Source organism: Phaenicophaeus curvirostris, chromosome 19 (genome assembly GCF_032191515.1).
Source record: "Phaenicophaeus curvirostris isolate KB17595 chromosome 19, BPBGC_Pcur_1.0, whole genome shotgun sequence".
NCBI lineage: Eukaryota > Metazoa > Chordata > Aves > Cuculiformes > Cuculidae > Phaenicophaeus > Phaenicophaeus curvirostris.
Window position 1 is genome coordinate 1,620,849 of NC_091410.1, and position 13,347 is coordinate 1,634,195.

The following is a 13,347-nucleotide window of genomic DNA, read 5'->3' on the forward strand; positions in this document are numbered from 1 at the left end:
GGTCAAAAAAGCGTGGAGAAGGTCAGAGAAAGTAAAAGAATTTTGGAGTAAGTCGCAGAAGGTTGGAGAAGGTCTAAGAAGGTCTAAGAAGGTTGGAGAAAGATAAAGACAGTTGGAGAAGATCGGAGAAGGTCAGAGAAGGTCAAAGAAGGTTGGAGAAGTTCAAAGAATGTCGGAGAAGGTCAGAGAAGTTCAGTGAAGTTCGGAGAAGTTCAAAGGTGGTCGGAGAAGGTCAAAGAGTGTCGGAGAAAGATAAAGATTGTTGGAGAAGATTGGAGAAGGTCGAAGAAGGTAAAAGAATTTTGAAGAAGGTCAGAGAATGTCAAAAAAGTGTGGAGAAGGTCGGAGAAAGTAAAAGAAGTTTGGAGAAGGTTGGAGAAGTTAAAAAAAGCATGGAGAAGCTCGGAGAAGGTTGGAGAAGCTCGGAGAAGCTCAGAGAATGTCAAAGAAAGTCAGAGAAGTTCAGAGAAGTTCAAAGGTTGTCGGAGAAGATCAAAGAAGGTTGGAGAAGTTCAGAGAAGTTCGAAGAAGGTCAAAGAAGGTGGGAGAAGTCAGAGAAGGTCGGAGAAGGTCAGATAAGTTAAAAGAAGGCCGGAGAAGGTCAAGGAAGGCCAGAGAAGGTCAAAGAAGGCCGGAGAAGGTCGGAGAAGTTTGGAGAAGGTCGCAGAAGGACAAAGGATTAGGAGAAGTTTGGAGAAGGTCAAAGATGGTCAGAGAAAGTCAGAGAAGGTCAAAGGAAGTTGGAGAAGTATAAAGATGGTCAGAGAAGATTGGAGAAGTTCGGAGAAGGTCAAAGATGGTCAGAGAAAGTCAGAGAAGGTCAAAGAAGGCCGGAGAAGGTCGGAGAAGTTTGGAGAAGGTCGCAGAAGGACAAAGGATTAGGAGAAGTTTGGAGAAGGTCAAAGATGGTCAGAGAAAGTCAGAGAAGGTCAAAGAAAGTTGGAGAAGTATAAAGATGGTCAGAGAAGATTGGAGAAGTTCGGAGAAGGTCAAAGATGTTCGGAGAAAGTCAGAGAAGGTCAAAGAAGTTCGGAGAAGGTCAGAGAAGGTAGGAAAATTTGGGAGAAGATCAAAAAATGTCAAAGAAGTTTGGAGAAGGTCGGAAAAAGTGAAAGCAAGTTGGAGAAGGCCAGAGAAATTCTAGGAAGGTCAGAGAAGTTCGAAGAAGGTCAGAGAAGGTCAAAGAGAGTCAGAGAAGGTCAAAGAAGGGTGGAGAAGGTTGGAATAGGTCACAGAAGATCCAAGAAGGTCAGAAAAGTTCAGAGAAGGTTGGAGATGGTCAAAGAAGGTCAGAAAAGGTCGAAGAGTGTCATAGAAGGTGAAAGAAGGTCAGAGAAGGTCGGAGAAGATCAAATAATCTGGAGTAGGTCGGAGAAAGTCAGAGAATGTCAAAGAGGGTCGGAGAATGTCAAAGAAGGACAAAGAAATTCAGAGAAGGGAAAGGAAGATCGGAAAAGGTCAAAGAAGGTAGGAGAAGGTTGGAGAAGTTTGGAGTGGGTCAAAGAAGGTCAGAGAAGCTCAAAGAAAGTCAGAGAAGTTCAAAAGTGGTCGGAGAAGTTCATAGAAGGGCGGAGAAGGTCAGAGAAAGTAAAAGAAGGTCGGAGAAGTTTGGAGAATTTCAAAGAAGGTCTGCAAGACCGGAGAAGGTTGGAGAAGTTCAAAGAAGGTCGGAGAAGGTCAAAGAAGTTCAGGGAAGATCAAAGAAGGTCGGAGAAGTTCAAAGAATTTCGGAAAAGGTCGGAGAAGGTCAGACAAGGTCAGAGATAGGCAAAGAAGGTGGGAGAAGGGCAAAGAACTTGGGAGAAGGTCGGAGAAGTTCAGACAAGGTCAGAGACAGTCAAAGAAGGTTGGAGAAGGTCAGAGAAGGTTGGAGAAGTATAAAGACGGTCAGAGAAGATCGGAGAAGGTCAAAGATGGTCAGACAAAGTCGGAGAAGGTCAAAGAAGTTTGGAGAAGGTCAGAGAAGATCGGAGAAGGTAGGAAAATATCGGAGAAGGTCAGAAAAAGTCAAAGAAGTTCAGAGAAGGTCAAAGAAGGTTGGAAAAGGTGAAAGCAGGTTGGAGAAGGCAAGAGAAATTCAAGGAAGGTCAGAGAAGGTCGATGAAGTTCAGAGAAGGTGAAAGCAGGTGGGAGAAGGCCAGAGAAATTCAAGGAAGGTCAGAGAAGGTCAAAGAAGGTCAGAGAAGGTTGAAGAAGGACAGAGAAGATCAAAGAAGGTCGGAAAAGTTTGGAGAAGATCGGAGAAGGTCAAAGAAGGTCAGAAAAGGTCAAAGAGTGTCAGAGAAGGTAAAAGAAAGTCAGAGAAGGTTGGAGAAGATCAAATAAGTCCAGAGTAGGTCAGCAAAGGTCATAGAAGGTCAGAGAAGGTCAAAGAGGGTCAGAGAAGGTCAAAGAGGGTCAGAGAAGGTCAAAGAAGGACAAAGATATTCGGAGAAGGGAAAGGAAGATCGGAGAAGGTCAAAGAAGGTAGGAGAAGGTCAGAGAAGCTCAAAGAAAGTCAGAGAAGTTCAAAGTGGTTGGAGAAGGTCGGAGAAGCTCATAGAAGGGCGGAGAAGTTCAAAGAAGTTTGGAGAAGGTCAAAGAAGTTCAGGGAAAGTCAAAGAAGGTCAAAGAAGCTCGGAGAAGGTCAAAGAAGGTTGGAGAAAGATAAAGACAGTTGGAGAAGATCGGAGAAGCTCAGAGAAGTTCAAAGGTGGTTGGAGAAGGTCGGAGAATGTCAAATAAGGTCGGAGAAGTTTGGAGAAGGTCAGATAAAGGAAAAGAAGATCGGAGAAGGTCAAAGAAGTTCAGAGAAGGTCAAAGAAGGTCGGGGAATGTCAAAGCAGGTCGGAGAAGATCAGAGAAGGTCAGAGAAGGTCAAAAAGGTCAGAGAAGGTCAAAGAAAGTCGGAGAAAGTAAAAGGTCAGAGAAGGTCAAAGAAGGTCAGAGAAGGTCAAAGAAAGGCGGAGAAGGGCGGAGAAGTTTGGAGAAGGTCGCAGAAGGACAAAGCATTAGGAAAAACTTGGAGAAGGTCAAAGAAAGTTGGAGAAGTATAAAGACGGTCAGAGAAGATTGGAGAAGTTCGGAGAAGGTCAAAGATGGTCGGAGAAGGTCAGAGAAGGTCAAAGAAGATTGGAGAAGGTCAGAGAAGGTAGGAAAATTTGGGAGAAGGTCAAAAAATGTCAAAGAATTTTGGAGAAGGTCGGAAAAGGTAAAAGCAAGTTGGGGAAGGCCAGAGAAATTCCAGGAAGGTCAGAGAAGGTCGAAGAAGGTCAGAGAAGGTTAAAGAAGGGCAGAGAAGGTCGGAATAGGTCAGAGAAGATCAAAGAAGGTTGGAAAAGTTTGGAGAAGTTTGGAGAAGGTCAAAGAAGGTCAGAAAAGGTCAGAGAAGGTCAGAGAAGGTCAGAGAAGGTCAGAGAAGGTCAGAGAAGATCAAATAATTTTGGAGTAGGTTGGAGTGGGTTAAAGAAGGTCAGAGAAGGTCAAAGAGGGTCGGAGAATGTCAAAGAAAGACAAAGAAATTCAGAGAAGGGAAAGGAAGTTCAGAGAAGGTCAAAGAAGGTAGGAGAAGTTCGGAGAAGTTTGGAGAGGGTCAAAGAAGGTCAGAGAAGCTCAAAGAAAGTCAGAGCAGTTCAAAAGTGGTCGGAGAAGGTCGGAGAAGTTCATAGAAAGGTGGAGAAGTTTAAAGAAGTTCAGAGAAAGTCAAAGAAGTTCGGAGAAGGTCGGAGAATGTTGGAGAAGGTCAAAGAAGTTTAGAGAAGGTCAGAGAATGTCAATGAAGGTCAGAGATAGGCATAGAAGGTGGGAGAAGGGCAAAGAACTTGGGAGAATGTCGAAGAAGGTCAATGAAATTCAGAGAAGGTCAATGAAGGTCGGAGAAGGTCAAAGAAGGTCAGAGAAGATTGGAGAAGTTTAGAGAAGGGAAAAGAAGGTTGGAGAAGTTCAGAGAAGGTCTGAGACAGTCAAAGAAGGTCAGAGAAGGTCAGAGAACTTTGGAGAAGTATAAAGACATTCAGACAATTTCTGAGAAGATCGGAGAAGGTCGGAGAATGTCAAAGAAGGTCAGAGAATGTCAAAGAAGGTCGGAGAAGGTCAAAGGTGGTTGGAGAGGTCGGAGAAGTTTGGAGAAATTCAAAGAAGGTCTGACAAGATCAAAGAAAATCGGAGAAGGTCAAAGAACATCGGAGAATGTCGGAGAAGTTCAAAGAAGGTTGGAGAATGTAAAAAGAGGTTGGAGAAGGGCGGAGAATTTCGCAGAAGTACGGAAAAGGTCGAAGAAGTTCAGAGGTGTTCAAAGAATGTCGGAGAAGGTGAAAGAAGTTCGAAGAAGGCGGTAGGAAGTCAAAGACGTTCAGAGAATATCAAACAGTCAGAGAAGGTCAAAGAAGTTCGGAGAAGGACAAAGAAGTTCGGAGAAATTTGGAGAAGGAAGGAGAAATTTGGAGAAGGTCAAAGAACATCAGAAAAGGTCAGAGAAGTTTGGAGAAGGTCAAAGAAGGTCAGAGAAGATCTGAGAAGGTCAAAGAATGTCGGAGAAGGTAAAGGAAGGTTGGAAAAGATCAAAGAAGTTCAGAGAATGTCAAAGAAGTCGGAGAAGATCAGATAAGGTCGGAGAAGATCGTAGAAGGACAGAGAAGGTCGGAGAAGGTAAAAGAATCTCAGAGAAGGTTGTAGAATTCAGAGAAGTTCAAAATAGATCAGATAATATCGGAGAAGCTCGGAGAAAGTCAAAGAAGGTCAGAGAAGGGCAAAAACGGGAGGAGAAGGGCAAAGACCAGTGGAAAAAGGAGGAGAATATCAGAGAAGGGCAAGGGGGGGCGGAGAATGGCAAAGGGGGGCGGAGAAGGACAAAGAAAGGCAGAGAAGGGCAAAGACGGTTGGAGAAGGGCAAAGATGAGCGAAGAAGGGCGGAGAATATCGGAGAAGGGCAAAGATAGATGGAGAAGTGTGGAGAATATCGGACAAGTGCAAAGATGAGTAAAGACGGGCGGAGATGGGTAAAGACGGGCGGAGATGGGTGGAGAATATCGGAGAAAGGTAAAGAAGTTCAAAGTCGGGCGGAGAAGTTCAAAGTCAGGCGGAGAAGATCAAAAATGAGCGGAGAAGGGCGGAGAATATCGGAGAAGGGCAAAGACAGGCGGAGAAGAGCAAAGACGGGGGAGAAGGGCAATGACTGGTGGAGAAGAGAAAAGAAATGTGGAGAACAGCAAAGACAGGTGGAGAAGGGCGGAGAATATCAGAGAAGTGCAAAGAAGGGCAAGGACGGGCAGTAAAGGGCAAGGACGGGCGGAGAAGCGCAAAGACGGGCGGAGAAGCGCAAAGACGGGCGGAGAAGGGCAGGGAATACCAGAGAAGAGCAAAGATGGGCAAAGACAAGGGGAGAAGGGAAAAGATGGGCGGAGAAGGGCAGAGAATATCGGAGAAGTGCAAAGATGGGCAGGGAAAGGCAAAGAAGGGTGGAGAAGGGCAAAGAAGGGTGGAGAAGGGCAAAGAAGGGTGGAGAAGGGCAAAGAAGGGTGGAGAAGGGCAAAGAAGGGTGGAGAAGTGTGGAGAATATCGGAGAAGGGCAAAGACGGGCGGAGAAGGGCAAAGACGGGCGGAGAAGGGCAAAGACGGGCGGAGAAGGGCAAAGACGGGCGGAGAAGGGCAGAGAATATTGGAGAAGTTCAAAGATGGGCAAAGACAACGGGAGAAGGGCAAAGACGGGCAGAGAAGGGTGGAGAATATCGGAAGAGTGCAAAGAAGAGCAAAGACGGCCGGCGAAGGGCAAAGATAGGCGGCAAAGGGCAAATATAGGCGGCGAAGGTAAAAAACGGGAGGAGAAGGACGGAGAATATCGGAGAAGGGCAAAGACGGGCGGAGAAGGGCAAAGACGGGCGGAGAAGGGCAAAGACGGGCGGAGAAGGGCAAAGACGGGCGGAGAAGGGCAAAGACGGGCGGAGAAGGGCAAAGACGGGCGGAGAAGGGCAAAGACGGGCGGAGAAGGGCAAAGACGGGCGGAGAAGTGCAGAGAATATCGTAGAAGTGCAAAGATGGGCAAAGACAAGGAGAGAAGGGAAAAAACGGGTAGAGCAGGGCAGAGAATATCGGAGAAGTGCAAAGAAGGGCAAAGAGGTGCGGCGAAGGGCAAAGACAGGCGGCGAAGGGCAAAGTCGAGCGGAGAAGGGCAAAAATGGGCGGAGAAGGGCGGAGAATATCGTAGAAGGGCAAAGATGGGCGGAGAAAAGCAAAGACTTCCAGAGAAGGCAAAGACAGGCAGAGAAGGGCAAAGACGGGGGAGAAGTGCAATGACTGATGGAGAAGAGAAAAGAACTTTGGAGAACGGCGAAGACAGGTGGAGAAGTGCGGAGAATATCAGAGAAGTGCAAAGAAGGGCAAAGATGGCAGGAGAAGGGCAAAGATGGCAGGAGAAGGGCAAAGATGGCAGGAGAAGGACGGAGAATATCAAAGAAGGGCAAAGACGGGCAGGGAAGGGCAAAGACGGGCGGGGAAGGGCAAAGACGGGCGGGGAAGGGCAAAGACGGGCGGGGAAGGGCAAAGACGGGCGGAGATTATCGGAGAAGTTCAAAGATGGGCAAAGACGGGCGGGGAAAGGCAAAGAAGGGTGGAGAAGGGCAAAGAAGGGTGGAGAAGGGCAAAGAAGGGTGGAGAAGGGCAAAGAAGGGTGGAGAAGGGCAAAGTAAGGCGGAGAAGGGCAAAAAAGTTTGGAGAAGTGCGGAGAATATGGGAGAAGGGCAAAGACAGGCAGAGAAGGGCAAAGACAGGCGGAGAAGGGCAAAGACAGGCGGAGAAGTGCCGAGAATATCGGAGAAGTGCAAAGATGGGCAAGGACAAGGGGAGAAGGGCAAAAAAGTTTGGAGAAGGGCAAAGACGGTTAGAGAAGGGCAAAGACGGGCGGAGAAGGGAAAAGAAGGGTGGAGAAGGGAAAAGACAGGCGGAGATAGGCAAAGAACTGCGGAGAGTGGCAAAGATGGGCGGAGAAGGGCAAAGACGGGTGGAGAGGTGCAAACAAGAGCGGAGAATGCAAGGACAGGCAGAAAAGTGCAGAGACGTGCCAAGAAGAGCAAAGACAGGCGCAGAAGGGCAAAGACGGGCTCACAAGTGCAAAGACGGGGGGAGAAGGGCAAAGACGGGGGGAGAAGGGCAAAGACGGGGGGAGAAGGGCAAAGACGGGAGAAGTGCTGAGAATACCAGAGAAAGGCAAAGACGGGCGAAGAAGGACAGAGAATACCGAAGAATGGCACAGACAGACGGAGAAGGGCAACCATGGGCGGAGAAGGCAAAGACGGGCGGACGAGGACAAAGACGGGCGGACGAGGGCAAAGACGGGCGGACGAGGGCAAAGACGGGCGGACGAGGGCAAAGACGGGCGGACGAGGGCAAAGACGGGCGGACGAGGGCAAAGACGGGCGGACGAGGGCAAAGACGGGCGGAGCAGGGCAAAGACGGGCGGAGCAGGGCAAAGACGGGCGGAGAAAGGCAAAGACGGGCGGAGCAAGGCAAAGACGGGCGGAGCAAGGCAAAGACGGGCGGAGCAGGGCAAAGACGGGCGGAGAAGGGCAAAGACGGGCGGAGAAGGGCAAAGACGGGTGCAGAAGTGCAAAGAAAGGCGGACAATTGCCAAGACGGTTGGACAAAGACAAAGATGGTTGCACAAGTGATAAGATGGGTGGACAATGGCTAAGAAGGGCTGACAAGTGCAAAGACGGGTGGAGAAGGGCAAACAAGTGCGGAGAATGCAAAGACAGGCAGAGAAGTGCAAAGACATGCCAAGAAGAGCAAAGACGGGCGCAGAAGGGCAAAGACGGGTGGAAAAAGGCAAAGAAGTGCAGAGAGTGGCAAAGAAGTGCGGAGAGTGGCAAAGAAGTGAGGAGAGTTGCAAAGACATCCGGAGAGTGGCAAAGACGGGCGGAGAAGGGGAAAGAAGGGCGGAGAATGGGAAAGACGGGCGGAGAAGGGAAAAGACGGGCGGACAAAGGCAAAGAAGGTTGCACAAGGGCAAAGACAGGCGGAGAAGAGCAAAGACGATCGCAGAATTGCGGAGAGTACCGAAGAATGGCAAAGACGGGCGGACAAGGGCAAAGACGGGCGGACAAGGGCAAAGACGGGCGGACAAGGGCAAAGACGGGCGGACATGGGCAAAGACGGGCGGACATGGGCAAAGTAGGGCGGAGAAGGGCAAAGATGGGCAGAGAATGCAAAGACGGGCAGAGAAGTGCAAAGACTAGCAAAGACGGGCGGAGAAGAACAAAGTCAGTCGGAGAAGAGCAAAGACATGCGGAGAAAGGTAAAGACGGGCGGAGAAGGGAAAAGACGGGTGGAGAAGGGAAAAGACAGGCGGAGATAGGCAAAGAACTGTGGAGAGTGGCAAAGATGGGCGGAGAAGGGCAAAGACGAGCGGAGAAGGGCAAAGGCGGGCGGACAATTACAAAGGCGGGCGGACAATTACAAAGGCGGGCGGACAATTACAAAGGCGGGCGGACAATTACAAAGGCGGGCGGACAAGGGCAAAGATGGGCAGAGAAGGGCTAAAAGGGTCTGACAAGGGCAAAAACGGGCGGACAAGCACAAAGATGGGGGAGAAGGGCAAAGTCGTACGGAGAAGGGCATAGACGGGCGGACAAGGGCAAAGACGGGCGGACAAGGGCAAAGACGGGCGGACAAGGGCAAAGACGGGCGGACAAGGGCAAAGACGGGCGGACAAGGGCAAAGACGGGCGGACAAGGGCAAAGACGGGCGGACAAGGGCAAAGACGGTCAGAGAAGGGCAAAGACAATTTGAGAAGGGCAAAGATGGGCAGAGAAGTGCAGAGAATACCAGAGAACTGCAAAGACAGGTGGAGAAGCGCAAAGACTAGCGGAGAAATGCTAAGTCGGGCGAAGAAGAGCGAAGACGTACGGAAAAGGGTAAAGACGGGCGGAGAAGGGCAAAGACGAGCGGAGAAGGGCTAAAACGGTCAGAGAATTGTGGAGAATAACAAAGAAGGGCAAAGAGAGGCGGAGAAGGACAAAGTCGGGTGGAGAAGAGCAAAGACAGGAGGAGAAGGGCAAAGACGGGCGCAGAAGCGCAAAGATAGGCAGAGAAGGGCAAAGATGGGAGGAGAAGAGCAAAGACAGGAGGAAAAGATCAAAGACGGGAGGAGAATGGCAAAGACGGAGGGAGAAGAGCAAAGACGGCGGGAGAAGTGCAAAGACAGGCGGAGAAGTGCAAAGACAGGGGAAAAGGGCAAAGAAAGGCGGAGAAGGGCAAAGACGGGCGGACAAGGGCAAAAACAGGCGGACAAGAACAAAGACGGCGGTAGAAGGGCAAAGTCAGACAGAGAAGGGCAAAGACGGGTGGAGAATCGCAAAGACATACGGAGAATGGTAAAGATGGGCGGAGAAGGGCAAAGACAGGTGGAGAAGGGTAAAGACGGGCGGAGAATTGTGGAGAGCATTGGAGAAGGGCAAAGACGGGCGGAGAATGGCAATTTCGGGCAAAGAAATGTAGACGACACAGACGACACAGACATTATAAATGACAATGAGGTCAAAATAGAAACAGAAGACACAGAGGACGTTGACGACACATACAACAAGACATTATAAATGAAAATGATGTGACAATATACACAGACGACACAAACGACACAGACAACACAGACAACAAAGACGACACAGGCATTATTTATGACAATGATGTCACAATAGACACTGCTGACGCAGACGACACAGACGACAAAGACATTATAAACGAAAATGATGTCACAATAGACACAGACGAGAAACAAAGCAGAAGACAAAGACGACACAGAAATTATAATGACAATGATGTCACAATAGACACAGAAAACACAGATGACACAGACGACACAGACATTATAAATGTCAATGATGTCACAATAGACACAGACGAGACACACATTATAAATGACAATAATGTCAGAATAGACACAGACGACGCAGATGACACAGACTTTATAAATGACAATGATGTCACAACAGACAGAGAAGACACAGACATTATAAGTGACAATATCACAATAGACACAGACGAGAGACTACATAGACGACACAGAAGACAGAGACATTATAAATGACAGTGATGTCACAATAGACACAGATGACACAGACAAAAAACACATTATAAATGACAATGTCACCGCAGACGACGCAGACGACAAAGACATAAAAACTACAATGATGTAACAATAGACACAGAAGACACAGACATTATAAATGAAAATTATCTCACAATAGACACAGATGACACAGAAGACAGATGCGACACAAACGAATGACATTAGTAATTACAATGATGTCACAATAGACACAGACGACACAGACAACAGAGAGGAAATACGACTTATGTAACAAAGGCATTATAAATGATAATGATGTCACAATAGACACAGAAAACACAGACCACACAGACATTATAAACTAAAAAGATGTCACAATAGACACAGACTACATAGACGACACAGAAGACAGAGACATTATAAATGACAGTGATGTCACAATAGACACACGACACAGACGACACAGACGTTATAAATGGCAATGATTTAACAATAGAAACAGAAGACACAGATGCCACAGGCTTTATAAATAAAAATGATGTCAAAATAGACACAGACGACAAAGACATCACAGAGGATACAGACTTTATAAAAGAAAATGATATCAAAATACACAGAGACGACACAAACTTTATAAATGACAATGTTGTCATAATAAACACAGACGACACAGACATTATAAATTACAATGAAGTCACAACAGACACAGAAGACACAGACATTATAAATGACAATGATGTCACAATAGACACAGACGACACAGACTACATAGACGACACATAGGACACAGACGACAAAGACATGATGAAGACAATGATGTCAAGATAGACACAGACGACAGAAAACACAGACAATATAAATTAAAATTACGTCACTATAGACACAGACGACACAGACATTATAAATGACAATGATTTCACAATAGACACAGATGACACAGATGTGATAAATGACAATGATTTCACAATAGACACAGACTACACAGATGACAAACACATTATAAATGACAATGATGTGACAATATACACAGATGACACAGACAAGACAGACTTTGTAAATTACAGTGATTTCACAATAGGCACAGAAATAACAGACGACACAGACGACACAGATGTTAAATGGAAATGATGTCACAATAAACAGAGATGACAGGGATGACACAGTATAAATGAAAATGATATCACAGATGACACAGACGACACAGACATTATAAATAACATTGATGTCACAATAGGCAAAGACGACACAGACCACACAGACATTATAAATGAAAATGATGTCACAATAGACACAAAAGACACAGACGACAAGGTATTAGACATGACAATGATATCACAATAGGCACAACCGACACAGACTACCCAGACATGATAAATTACAATCATTTCATAATAGACACAGATGACACAAAACACACAGACATTAAAAATGACAATGATGTCACAGTAGACAAAGATGACACAGACATTATACATGAAAATTATTTCAAAATACACACAGACGACACAGAAGACACACATTATAAATGAAAATGTTGTCACAATATAAAGAGACGACACAGACATATACGACAATGCTATAAAAATTGAAACAGACGACAGAGACGACATAGACAATATATATGACAATTATGTTACCATAAACACTGACGACACAGATGACAGAAATGACACAGACGACTAAGACATTATAAATATCAATGATATCAAACTAGAAACAGACGACTCTGAAGACAGACATTATAAATGACAATGAATTCACAATAGACAGAGAGGACACAGACGACAGAGACGACACAGAAAATATAAATTACAATGGTTTCACAATAGACACAGACGACACATCCATTATAAATGATAATTATGTCACAACAGAAAAGACGACACAGAAGACACTAATATTATAAAGGACAATGATGTCAAAATACACACAGATGACAGAGACGACATAGACGACACAGACGACGCTGACTTTATAAATGATAAGGATGTCACAAGAGACTCAGACGACACAGACATTATAACTGACAATGATTTCACAATAGACACAGACGACAAAGACAATATAAATGACAAAGATGTCACAATAGACACAGATGACACAGACGACACAGACATTATAAATGACTATGATGTCAAAATAGACACAGACGACAGACGACACAGACATTATAAAAAACAATGATGACAGAAGAGAAACAGACAACACTGTCGACAGAAATTATAAACGAAAATGACTTCACAATAGACAAAATAGACACAGACGACACTGACCTTATAAATGACACTGATTTTACAATAGACACAGACAACACAGACGACACAGAAATTATAAATGACAATGATGTCACAATAGAAATAGAAGACACAGACGACACTATTATAAATGACAATATCGCAGTCGACAGGCGACGATGTTAAAAATGACAATCATATCACAATAGACACAGATGACAGACGACACAGGCATTATAAATCACAATGATGTCGCAGTCGACACAGATAACACAGCTGACACAGACATTATAAATGTCAATGTTGTCAATCTAGACACTGACGACACAGAAGACGCAGACACTATGAATGAAAATGATGTTACAATAGACAAAGACGACACAGAGGACAGAGACGAAACGGACAATATAAATGACAACGACGTAACAATAGACACGGACGACACAGACGACACAGACATTATAAATGATGATCATGTAACAATAGACACAGAAGACACAGACGACACAGACTTTATGAATGACAATGATGTCATAATATACAAAGACGACACAGAAGACATCGACATTATAAATTACAATGATGTCACAAGAGACACAGAAGACAGAGACATTATAAATGAGAGTGATGTTACAATAGACACAGGCGACACAGACATTATAAATGAAAATGATGACAAAATAGACATAGACGACACACACGGCACAGACTTTATAAATGACAGAGATGTCACCATAGATAGAGATGACACAGAAGACACAGACGACACAGACATTAGTAATGACAATGATGTCATAATAAACACAGACAACACAGACGAGAGAGACGACGCAGACGACACAGAAATTATAAATGAGCATTATGTCACAACAGACACAGAAGACCGAGACGACACAGTGGAAACGGACATTATACTGACAATGATGTCACAATAGACAGATGACACAGACACAATAAATGACAATCATATCAAAATAGACACAGACGACACAGAAATAATAAATGAAAATTATGTCACTATAGAACAGACAACACAGATGACACAGAAGTCATAGAGGAAACAGACGACAGAGA